A 12,259-nucleotide genomic window follows, 5' to 3' on the forward strand; every position below is an offset into this window, starting at 1 on the left:
GGTCTCAGATACACAATCTAACCTTACACCTCAAAGAGCTAGAAAAAGAACAGCAAATAGACCCCAAACCAGCAGAAGACAGGAAATAAGAAAGATTAGAGCAGAAATCAATGCTATTGAAACCAAACCAAACCAAACCAAAACAAAACAAAACAAAACAAACAAAAAAACCCAGTAGAACAGATAAATGAAACCAGGAGGTGGTTCTTTGAAAGCATTAACAAAATTGATAAACCACTAGCCAGTTTGATCAAAAGAAAAAGGGAAGAACCCAAATAAATAAAATCAAGAATGAAAGAGAGAGATCACAACAAACCCTGCAGAAACACAAACAATAATAAGAGAATATTATGAGCAATTATACACCAATAAAATGGGCAATCTGGGAGAAATGGACAAATTCCTAGAAACATATACACTACCAAAACTGAAACAGGAAGAAATAGAAAATTTGAACAGACCCATAACCAGTAAAGAAATTGAATTAGTAATCAAATCTCCCAAAAAAACACGAGTCCAGGGCTGGATGGTTTTACAGGGGAATTCTACCAAACATTTAGAGAAGAGTTAACACCTATTCTCTTAAGTCTGTTCCAAAAAATAGAAATGGAAGGAAAACTTCCAAACTCTTTCTATGAAGCCAGCATTATCTTGATTCCAAAACCAGACAAAGACCCTACTAAAAAAGAGAATTATAGACCAATTTTCCTGATGAACATGGATGCAAAAATCCTCAACAAGTTACTAGCCAACCGATCCAACAATACATTAAAGAATTATTCACCACGACCAAGTGGAATTTATATCTGGGATGCAGGGTTGGTTCAATATCTGCAAAACAATCAATGTGATACATCACATTAATCCAATAAAGGATAAGAACCAAATGATCGTCTCAATAGATGCAGAGAAGCATTTGACAAAATACAGCATCCTTTCTTGATTAAAACCCTCAAGAAAGTAGGGATAGAAGGATCATACCTCAAGATCCTAAAAGCCACATATGAATGACCCAATGCTAATATCATCCTCAATGGGGAAAAATTAAGAGCCTTCCCCCTAAGGTCAGGAACATGACGGGGATGTCCACTCTCACCACTGTTATTCAACATAGTATTGGAAGTCTTAGCCCGAGCAATCAGACAACACAAATGAATAAAAGGCATCCAAATCGGTCAGGAGGAAGTCAAACTTTCACTCTTCTCAGATGACATGACACTCTATATGGAAAACATATATGGTGTTGGGAAAACTGGACAGCAACATGCAGAAAAATGAACCTGGACCTCTTTCTTATACCATACACAAAAATAAACTCAAAATAGATGAAAGACCTAAATGTAAGACAGGAATCCATCAAAATCCTAGAGAAGAAAACAGGCAAAAACCTCTTTGACCTTGGCCGCAGCAATTTCTTACTCAACACGTCTCTGGAGGCAAGGGAAACAAAAGCAACAATGAACTATTGGGACCTCATCAAAACAAAAGGTTTGTGCACAGTGAAGGAAATAATCACCAAAAGTAAAAAGCAACTGATGAAATGGGAGAAGATATTCACAAATGACATATCAGATAAAGAGTTAGTATCCAAAGTTTATAAAGAACTTTTCAAACTCAATACCCCCAAAACAAATAACCCAGCGAAGCACATGAATAGACACTTCTCCAAAGAAGATATCCAGATGGTGGACAGACACATGAAAAAATGCTTAACATCACTCATTATCAGAAAATTACAAATCAAAGCCACAGTGAGATACCACCTCACACCTGTCAGAATGGCTTACATTAACAACTCAGGCAACAACAGATGTTGGCGGGGACGCGGGGAAAGAGGAACTCTTTTGCATTGTTGGTTGGAATGCAAACTGTTGCAACCACTCTGGAAAACAGTATGGAGGTTCCTCAAAAAAGTAAAAATAGAACTATCTGATGGCCCAGAAATTGTACTACCAGGTATTTACCCAAGGGGTACAGGTGTGCTGTTTCGAACAGGCACATGCATCCCAATGTTTACAGCAGCGCTCTCGACAATAGCCGAAGTATGAAAAGAGCCCAAATGTCCATCAACAGATGAATGGATAAAGAAGATGTGGTATACATATGTAGTGGAGTATTACTCAGCATTCAAAAAGAATGAAATCTTGCCATTTGCAACTATGTGGATGGAACTAGAGGGTATTATGCTAAGCGAAGTTAGTCAGTCAGAGAAAGACAAATATCATATGACTTCACTCATGTGGAATTTAAGATACAAAAAAGATGAACATAAGGGAATGGAAGCAAAAATAATATAAAAAAAGGGACACAATGCTATAGATTTCAAGGGTGAGTCTTCATTTTTCAGATGGTTTTTGTTTGATTTTTGTTTTCTTGTTTTAATACTTCATCCTCTTAATTTCTGCTCTCTGATGTTCTAAATTAAAAAAAAAATTAGACATGGACGGACTCTTCTTATTTTCTGTTTATTTTGTAATTTTAGCCATAATGGAATGACATTAAGGAGTTTTGGTTTGGAGTTTTAGCCACTTGAATGTTTTGTCTATTAAGTTGTTTTGTTGTACTTATTTTTTAATGTTTATTTTTTGAGAGAGAAAGAGAGAGCAATCGGGAAAGGGCCAGAGAGAGAGGAAGATAGAGGTTATGAAGCAGCCTCTGTGCTTACAGCAGACAGCCCGATGTAGGGCTTGAACTCACAAATTGCAAGATCATGACCTGAGCCGAAATCAGATGGTCAACTGACAGAGCTACACAGCATCCCTTAAATTATTTTAATTAAAATATTTGAGCCAATGAACATTAAGTAGTATGTAACCTACCACTTGGTTATTTTTGTTTTTGCTTTTATTATATTTGTATCCTCCATACCATAGTATACCATGTCTATCACAGAGAAATAAATTTTAGATAAAGTCAATTACTAAGCTCTACCAAACATAATACAAAGCTTCAAAGAAAATAATACATTCTATCTGCTGTTATAAAGGTTATCCTGCCAAAATATGTCAGAAGAAATTTATTTCTCTCATTTAGCTTATTAAACTTGGACAGGCCGCTACCTATAAAAAATGTAAGTTAACATTTTTAGAAGCAAACTCACTACACTATATTTACAAGAATTTTATTCCATACAGCACAGTGCTGATATTTAAATCCTACCACTTTTTAGAGATCAAGACTTATGTTCTCACAATTATGGAGACCTTTTTTTTTAACTTCCCACACCTCTTTTCTTACCCTAGCTGTTAGCAATTTCTGTTATCTGTACAACCCCATATGGTATGTTATGTTCTCTCATGTATTTCTTTTGTAATTTGTTTTAAAAATATTTGTTTATATTTGCCAATGTCTAAGAATCCTTCAATATTCCAAACCACTTAGAATATGGCCTCATATTGTGGTCTATCAAATAGTAAATACTCAGTAAATATCACTGAGTGCATCAGCAAGTAGACCTATTTATTTGTTTACATACAACTCTCTTACAGATAACAAAAAGAACTTGAGAGCTTATATAAATGTATTAAACATCACAAAATATGAAATTTATAATTAGTTAGTGATAATAAATACAATTAGAAGAAATTAGGATAGATGATAATGCAAAAATTATGACACAATTCCTTGAATATTTGAGATCAATGACCATAAAATTTGTTCTATGCTCTCTGGTAGCCTATGCCAAGTGAAAGTCAGAATCATTTATGCAATTCCTAGTGTTCATTAGCTAAAATAAAACCATCTGTTCAGAAAGTTTACACCAATTCCTTGTACTTACAGCGTAAATGTATTTATTTCAGGTGCATTTTTGTACAAAACTCAGGTAATCAAAATTACATCATATTGTTCAGTTTCAAAGGCAATGAACTTCATTGGTTTGTTTTTTCTACTGGCTCCCAGTATAAGCCTAATGAAAAAATGCCAAAAGTATGTTTAGTATAATTAATATTAATTCATAAATAATTTAAAAAGAACATGGTATTTCAAGACTAAATTTTTGTTTATCTGGCTTAATCTAGCTATATATGTTAGAATGCCTAACTTTCCTGTTTTCAATTTTTGATTCAACTACACCTTTTGATATATACTGACACCCCAAACCACCTGTGTATTACAATCCACACCTCTGGACATCACTAGATGAAAAAATATTCTGAGCAATCATAAGCTGAGATACAAAATGTTACAGGACAGTAACTCATAATTTAGTTTAAGCAGGTTTGTTGTTTTTGTTGATAAAGCCATGTTTGTGCAATTATTACATTTGGGTATTATCATGAATTTTACCCACACTTTTAAATAAAAATAGTGGAAAATGGAAAAAAAAAAAAGAGAACAAGTTCTGTTATTAGTGACAACAAAGTACAAGTTTCCTATAATTAGGACATCCTTAGGTGTGATTATACTTGCAAAGATTTCCCTCAGTCTGATGTTCAATAAACATAAGCAAAAAAATTGTATTTTCAAATGTGAAGATGTGTAAAATCCCAGTAATAAGTATTACTGAGTCAAAAAAGCAAAATGTAATTTGGGTCCTTTGACATGTTTTAGCTGTCTGGAAACAGAAAACATTAAAACCAGAAAACTGGCTTTAGTACACATTATCAGGATTACAGTTTTATAAAATAGGATCACTGTCCCACTAAATTGACCACTTGGTAAGAGTTAATTGGCAGTGACTTTGGTTACACTCCCTAAGAGTCACCTCAAATGTTGTTCTCCGTTGAATGTACTTGAATGGTCAGCTGAAAGATGGTATTTTGACACCTTCCTGCCAAAGTAAAGGAGCTGGCAAGAACGCACCTGAATTTCACTCTCCTTTGTATTTCTTGCTCTTTCATCTCAGAAGCTAAGGATAGATAGAGTTGAGTGGCAGTAATTCAACCATACATAGCCCAAGAAGTTTCGTAAGTGTGTGTGTGTGTGTGTGTGTGTGTGTGTGTGTGTGTGTGTGTGCACGTTCAAAGATAAATACAAGTACTCAGGTTCTAAATCTAAATATTATCCATTATACTTTTCTTCTTATATAGCATTTTTTCTTCTCTTTTTGTAAGAATATGAGGAAAGGATGCTAGAAAACAAATTCATTAGAATATGGTTTACAAGATAAAAAAGATGCCTAAAATATTACATTGAGTCAATCAAGTATCTTCACTATGAGAAACAGTAATATGGATAATTTGAGTTAAACTAGAAAACAGTCAAAGCTATTAATAGATATAACTTTTTTAAAACATATGATTAGTTCCCTAATCTTTTTTTTAACAGCTAACCAACAGCTTTTTTTTTTTATTTTTTTTCTTTTGTGGTGATCATTTCGCCTTTTTATTTTTTTATTTTTATTTTTTTTTAATTTTTTTTCTTTTTTTTTTATTTATATATGAAATTTATTGTCAAATTGGTTTCCATACAACACCCAGTGCTCATCCCAAAAGGTGCCCTCCTCAGTACCCATCACCCACCCTCTCCTCCCTCCCACCCCCCATCAACCCTCAGTTTGCTCTCAGTTCTCAACAGTCTCTTATGCTTTGGCTCTCTCCCACTCTAACCTTTTTTTTTTTTTTTTTTTTCCTTTCCCCTCCCACATGGGTTCCTGTCAAGTTTCTCAGGATCCACATAAGAGTGAAACCATATGGTATCTGTCTTTCTCTGTATGGCTTATTTCACTTAGCATCACACTCTCCAGTTCCATCTACGTTGCTACAAAAGGCCATATTTCATTTTTTCTCATTGCCACGTAGTATTCCATAGTGTATATAAACCACAATTTCTTTATCCATTCATCAGTTGATGGACATTTAGGCTCTTTCCATAATTTGGCTATTGTTGAGAGGGCTGCTATGAACATTGGGGTACAAGTGCCCCTATGCATCAGTACTCCTGTGTCCCTTGGATAAATTCCTAGCAGTGCTATTGCTGGGTCATAGGGTAGGTCTATTTTTAATTTTCTGAGGAACCTCCACACTGCTTTCCAGAGCGGCTGCACCAATTTGCATTCCCACCAACAGTGCAAGAGGGTTCCCGTTTCTCCACATCCTCTCCAGCATCTATAGTCTCCTGATTTGTTCATTTTGGCCACTCTGACTGGCGTGAGGTGATACCTGAGTGTGGTTTTGATTTGTATTTCCCTGATAAGGAGCGACGCTGAACATCTTTTCATGTGCCTGTTGGCCATCCGGATGTCTTCCTTAGAGAAGTGTCTATTCATGTTTTCTGCCCATTTCTTCACTGGGTTATTTGCTTTTCGGGTGTGGAGTTTGGTGAGCTCTTTATAGATTTTGGATACTAGCCCTTTGTCCGATATGTCATTTGCAAATATCTTTTCCCATTCCGTTGGTTGCCTTTTAGTTTTGTTGGTTGTTTCCTTTGCTGTGCAGAAGCTTTTTATCTTCATAAGGTCCCAGTAATTCACTTTTGCTTTTAATTCCCTTGCCTTTGGGGATGTGTCGAGGAAGAGATTGCTACGGCTGAGGTCAGAGAGGTCTTTTCCTGCTTTCTCCTCTAAGGTTTGGATGGTTTCCTGTCTCACATTCAGGTCCTTTATCCATTTTGAGTTTATTTTTGTGAATGGTGTGAGAAGGTGGTCTAGTTTCAACCTTCTGCATGTTGCTGTCCAGTTCTCCCAGCACCATTTGTGAAAGAGACTGTCTTTTTTCCATTGGATGTTCTTTCCTGCTTTGTCAAAGATGAGTTGGCCATACGTTTGCGGGTCTAGTTCTGGGGTTTCTATTCTATTCCATTGGTCTATGTGTCTGTTTTTGTGCCAATACCATGCTGTCTTGATGATGACAGCTTTGTAGTAGAGGCTAAAGTCTGGGATTGTGATGCCTCCTGCTTTGGTCTTCTTCTTCAAAATTACTTTGGCTATTCGGGGCCTTTTGTGGTTCCATATGAATTTTAGGATTGCTTGTTCTAGTTTCGAGAAGAATGCTGGTGCAATTTTGATTGGGATTGCATTGAATGTGTAGATAGCTTTGGGTAGTATTGACATTTTGACAATATTTATTCTTCCAATCCATGAGCAGGGAATGTCTTTCCATTTCTTTAAATCTTCTTCAATTACCTTCATAAGCTTTCTATAGTTTTCAGCATACAGATCCTTTACATCTTTGGTTAGATTTATTCCTAGGTATATTATGCTTCTTGGTGCAATTGTGAATGGGATCAGTTTCTTTACTTGTCTTTCTGTTGCTTCATTGTTAGTGTATAAGAATGCAACTGATTTCTGTACATTGATTTTGTATCCTGCAACTTTGCTGAATTCATGTATCAGTTCTAGTAGACTTTTGGTGGAGTCTATCGGATTTTCCATGTATAATATCATGTCATCTGCAAAAAGCGAAAGCTTGACTTCATCTTTGCCAATTTTGATGCCTTTGATTTCCTTTTGTTGTCTGATTGCTGATGCTAGAACTTCCAGCAGTATGTTAAACAACAGCGGTGAGAGTGGGCATCCCTGTCGTGTTCCTGATCTCAGGGAGAAAGCTCTCAGTTTTTCCCCGTTGAGGATGATGTTAGCTGTGGGCTTTTCATAAATGGCTTTTATGATCTTTAAGTATGTTCCTTCTATCCCGACTTTCTCAAGGGTTTTTATTAAGAAAGGGTGCTGGATTTTGTCAAAGGCCTTTTCTGCATCGATTGACAGGATCATATGGTTTTTCTCTTTTTTTTTGTTAATGTGATGTATCACGTTGATTGATTTGCGAATGTTGAACCAGCCCTGCATCCCAGGAATGAATCCCACTTGATCATGGTGAATAATTCCTTTTATATGCCGTTGAATTCGATTTGCTAGTATCTTATTGAGAATTTTTGCATCCATATTCATCAGGGATATTGGCCTGTAGTTCTCTTTTTTTACTGGGTCTCTGTCTGGTTTAGGAATCAAAGTAATACTGGCTTCATAGAATGAGTCTGGAAGTTTTACTTCCCTTTCTATTTCTTGGAATAGCTTGAGAAGGATAGGTATTATCTCTGCTTTAAACGTCTGGTAGAACTCCCCTGGGAAGCCATCTGGTCCTGGACTCTTATTTGTTGGGAGATTTTTCATAACCGATTCAATTTCTTCGCTGGTGATGGGTCTGTTCAAGCTTTCTATTTCCTCCTGATTGAGTTTTGGAAGAGTGTGGGTGTTCAGGAATTTGTCCATTTCTTCCAGGTTGTCCAATTTGTTGGCATATAATTTTTCATAGTATTCCCTGATAATTGTTTGTATCTCTGAGGGATTGGTTGTAATAATTCCATTTTCATTCATGATTTTATCTATTTGGGTCATCTCCCTTTTCTTTTTGAGAAGCCTGGCTAGAGGTTTGTCAATTTTGTTTATTTTTTCAAAAAACCAACTCTTGGTTTCGTTGATCTGCTCTACAGTTTTTTTAGATTCTATATTGTTTATTTCTGCTCTGATCTTTATTATTTCTCTTCTTCTGCTGGGTTTAGGCTGCCTTTGCTGTTCTGCTTCTAGTTCCTTTCGGTGTGCTGTTAGAGTTTGTATTTGGGATTTTTCTTGTTTCTTGAGATAGGCCTGGATTGCAATGTATTTTCCTCTCAGGACTGCCTTCGCTGCGTCCCAAAGCATTTGGATTGTTGTATTTTCATTTTCGTTTGTTTCCATATATTTTTAAATTTCTTCTCTAATTGCCTGGTTGACCCACTCATTCGTTAGTAGGGTGTTCTTTAACCTCCATGCTTTTGGAGGTTTTCCAGACGTTTTTCTGTGGTTGATTTCAAGCTTCATAGCATTGTGGTCTGAAAGTATGCATGGTATGATTTCAATTCTTGTAAACTTATGAAGGGCTGTTTTGTGACCCAGTATATGATCTATCTTGGAGAATGTTCCATGTGCACTCGAGAAGAAAGTATATTCTGTTGCTTTGGGATGCAGAGTTCTAAATATATCTGTCAAGTCCATCTGATCCAATGTCTCATTCAGGGCCCTTGTTTCTTTATTGACCGTGTGTCTAGATGATCTACCCATTTCTGTAAGTGGGGTGTTAAAGTCCCCTGCAATTACCACATTCTTCTCAATAAGGTTGCTTATGTTTATGAGTAATTGTTTTATATATTTGGGCGCTCCGGTATTCGGCGCATAGACATTTATAATTGTTAGCTCTTCCTGATGGATAGACCCTGTCACTTTTATATAATGTCCTTCTTCATCTCTTGTTACAGCCTTTAATTTAAAGTCTAGTTTGTCTGATATAAGGATGGCTACTCCAGCTTTCTTTTGGCTTCCAGTAGCATGATAAATAGTTCTCCATCCCCTCACTCTCAATCTAAAGGTGTCCTCAGGTCTAAAATGAGTCTCTTGTAGACAGCAAATAGATGGGTCTTGTTTTTTTATCCATTCTGAACCCTATGTCTTTTGGTTGGCACATTTAGTCCATTTACATTCAGTGTTATTATAGAAAGATATGGGTTTAGAGTCATTGTGATGTCTGTATGTTTTATGCTTGTAGTGATGTCTCTGGTACTTTGTCTCACAGGGTCCCCCTTAGGATCTCTTGGAGGGCTGGTTTAGTGGTGACAAATTCCTTCAGTTTTTGTTTGTTTGGGAAGACCTTTATCTCTCCTTCTATTCTAAATGACAGACTTGCTGGATAAAGGATTCTCGGCTGCATATTTTTTCTGTTTAGCACACTGAAAATCTCGTGCCAATTCTTTCTGGCCTGCCAAGTTTCAAAAGAGAGATCAGTCACGAGTCTTATAGGTCTCCCTTTATATGTGAGGGCACGTTTACCCCTTGCTGCTTTCAGAATTTTCTCTTTATCCTTGTATTTTGCCAGTTTCACTATGATATGTCATGCAGAAGATCGATTCAAGTTACGTCTGAAGGGAGTTCTCTGTGCCTCTTGGATTTCAATGCCTTTTTCCTTCCCCAGTTCAGGGAAGTTCTCAGCTATTATTTCTTCAAGTACCCCTTCAGCACCTTTCCCTCTCTCTTCCTCCTCTGGGATACCTATTATGCGTATATTATTTCTTTTTAGTGTATCACTTAGTTCTCTAATTTTCCGCTCATACTCCTGGATTTTTTTATCTCTTTTTCTCAGCTTCCTCTTTTTCCATAACTGTATCTTCTAGTTCACCTATTCTCTCCTCTGCCTCTTCAATCCGAGCCGTGGTGGTTTCCATTTTGTTATGCATTTCGTTTAAAGCGTTTTTCAGCTCCTCGTGACTGTTCCTTAGTCCCTTGATCTCTGTAGCAAGAGATTCTCTGCTGTCAGCTATACTGTTTTCAAGCCCAGCGATTAGTTTTATGACTATTATTCTAAATTCACTTTCTGTTATATTATTTAAATCCTTTTTGATCAGCTCATTAGCTGTTGTTATTTCCTAGAGATTCTTCTGAGGGGAATTCTTCCGCTTGGTCATTTTGGATAGTCCCTGGCGTGGTGAGGACCTGCAGGGCACTTCCCCTGTGCTGTGGTGTATAACTGGAGTTGGTGGGCGGAGCCGCAGTCAGACCTGATGTCTGCCCCCAGCCCACCGCTGGGGCCACAGTCAGACTGGTGCGTGCCTTCTCTTCCCCTCTCCTAGGGGCGGGATTCACTGTGGGGTGGGGTGGCCTGTCTGGGCTACTTGCACACTGCCAGGCTTGTGATGCTGGGGATCTGGCGTCTTAGCTGAGGTGGGTAGGCAAGGTGCACAGGGGCAGGAGGGGCAGGCTTAGCTTGCTTCTCCTTAGGTGATCCACTTCAGGAGGGGCCCTGTGGCAGCAGGAGTGAGTCAGATCTGCTGCCGGTGGTTTGGCTCCGCAGAAGCGCAGAGTTGGGTGTTTCCGCGGAGCAAGTTCCCTGGCAGGAACTGGTTCTCTTTGGGATTTTGGCTGGGGGATGGGCGGGGGAGATGGCGCTGGCGAGCACCTTTGTTCCCCACCAAACTGAGCTCTGTCGTCCGGGGGCTCAGCAGCTCTCCTTCCCTTTGTCCTCCAGCCTTCCCGCTTTCTGAGCAGAGCTGTTAACTTACGACCTCCCAGACGCTAAGTCGCGCTTGCTGTCGGAACACAGTCCGTCAGGCCCCTCCGCTTTTTGCAAGCCAGACTCGGGGGCTCTGCTTGGCCGGCGAGCCGCCCCTCCGCCCCGGCTCCCTCCCGCCAGTCCGTGGAGCGCGCACCGCCTCGCCGCCCTTCCTACCCTCTTCCGTGGGCCTCTGGTCTGCGCTTGGCTCCGGCGACTCCGTTCTGCTAATCCTCTGGCGGTTTTCTGGGTTAGGCAGGTGTAGGTGGAATCTAAGTGATCAGCAGGACGCGCGGTGAGCCCAGCGTCCTCCTACGCCGCCATCTTCTCCAGCTTTTTTTTTTAATATTCATTTATTTTTGAGAAAGAGAGCAAGTGGGGGAAGGGCAGAGAGAGAGAGAGGGAGACACAGAAACTGAAGCAGGCTTCAGGCTCTGAGCTGTCAGCACAGAGCCCGACAAGGGGCTTGAAACCATGAACCTGGAGATCATGACCTGAGCTGAAGTTGGATGCTTAACCAATTGAGCCACGTAGGTGCCCCTGATTAGTTCCCTAATGTTGAAATTATTTCTGCAACTTAAAAATAATTAATCATGAATGAAACATTTGATTATATTTTCATGATATCCACATTTCAAAGACACAACTTATGAACAAGAACTGAATATAAATATGGTTATCTCTAATCACAATTAACTGCTAAATAAGAATCTATAGGAAAATGGAATTGTCTGTATTCAATATAACTTTTTATCAGATATTGGTATAGAAAACAGTAAATTTATTTTCAGTTATAATTCAGGGTCATGAAACCAATGCATTCTCTTTAGCTTAAAGTTTGCCTTGGACTTTTTTAAGAAAGTGAACATTACTAAAAATAAACATACTTTTCTGTTCCTCAAAGATTTCCTACACAGAAGAGATTCAGTATTGTGGAGGGAAATCACGTTAGAAAAATAAATGTACCTACCTGATCTATAAATGAAATATTTTTACCAGTATATTGGTTAAAATATAACTAGATTTACATCTTTGTTTTCCAAATAGAATTTTAAGGAGGCACAATATTCACTTTCTGAAAGTGGACTTTTCATATTTTTCATCATTGTCAAGGCAATATTGAGCTAGATCTTAAAAGATAGAACAGCAAAAAAAATAATATGTTTTATTGACTTTCAAAATTACTTTGGTGCTCTGTTCCTTCTCAACATCCTATCCCTTAGAGAACTCATCCTTCAATTGTCATCTCTATACTGAAAAGTGCTAAATTTGTTTTTCTAGCTTATCTTCTCACCAAAACTGTA

The 12,259-nt window shown here is 38.1% G+C and overlaps 1 protein-coding gene across 2 annotated transcripts in view; it reads right to left on the reverse strand.

The window, feature by feature from the left end:
* SI (sucrase-isomaltase) overlaps window positions 1-12,259 on the reverse strand; it is a 159,608-nt gene that overhangs the window by 123,116 nt on the left and 24,233 nt on the right. Inside the window, exon 2 of one of the 2 annotated variants that reach the window (XM_086674658.1) lies at window positions 3,779-3,907. The exons of the other annotated variant lie outside the window; for it this stretch is intronic. The gene's annotated coding sequence lies outside the window, so the exon portion shown is untranslated. The remainder of the gene's footprint in view (window positions 1-3,778; window positions 3,908-12,259) is intronic. 2 annotated transcript variants of the gene reach the window in all.

The sequence above is a fragment of the Puma concolor genome, chromosome C2, assembly GCF_028749965.1.
Source record: "Puma concolor isolate L17-30 chromosome C2, mPumCon1.1.hap2, whole genome shotgun sequence".
Classification (NCBI taxonomy): Eukaryota; Metazoa; Chordata; class Mammalia; order Carnivora; family Felidae; genus Puma; species Puma concolor.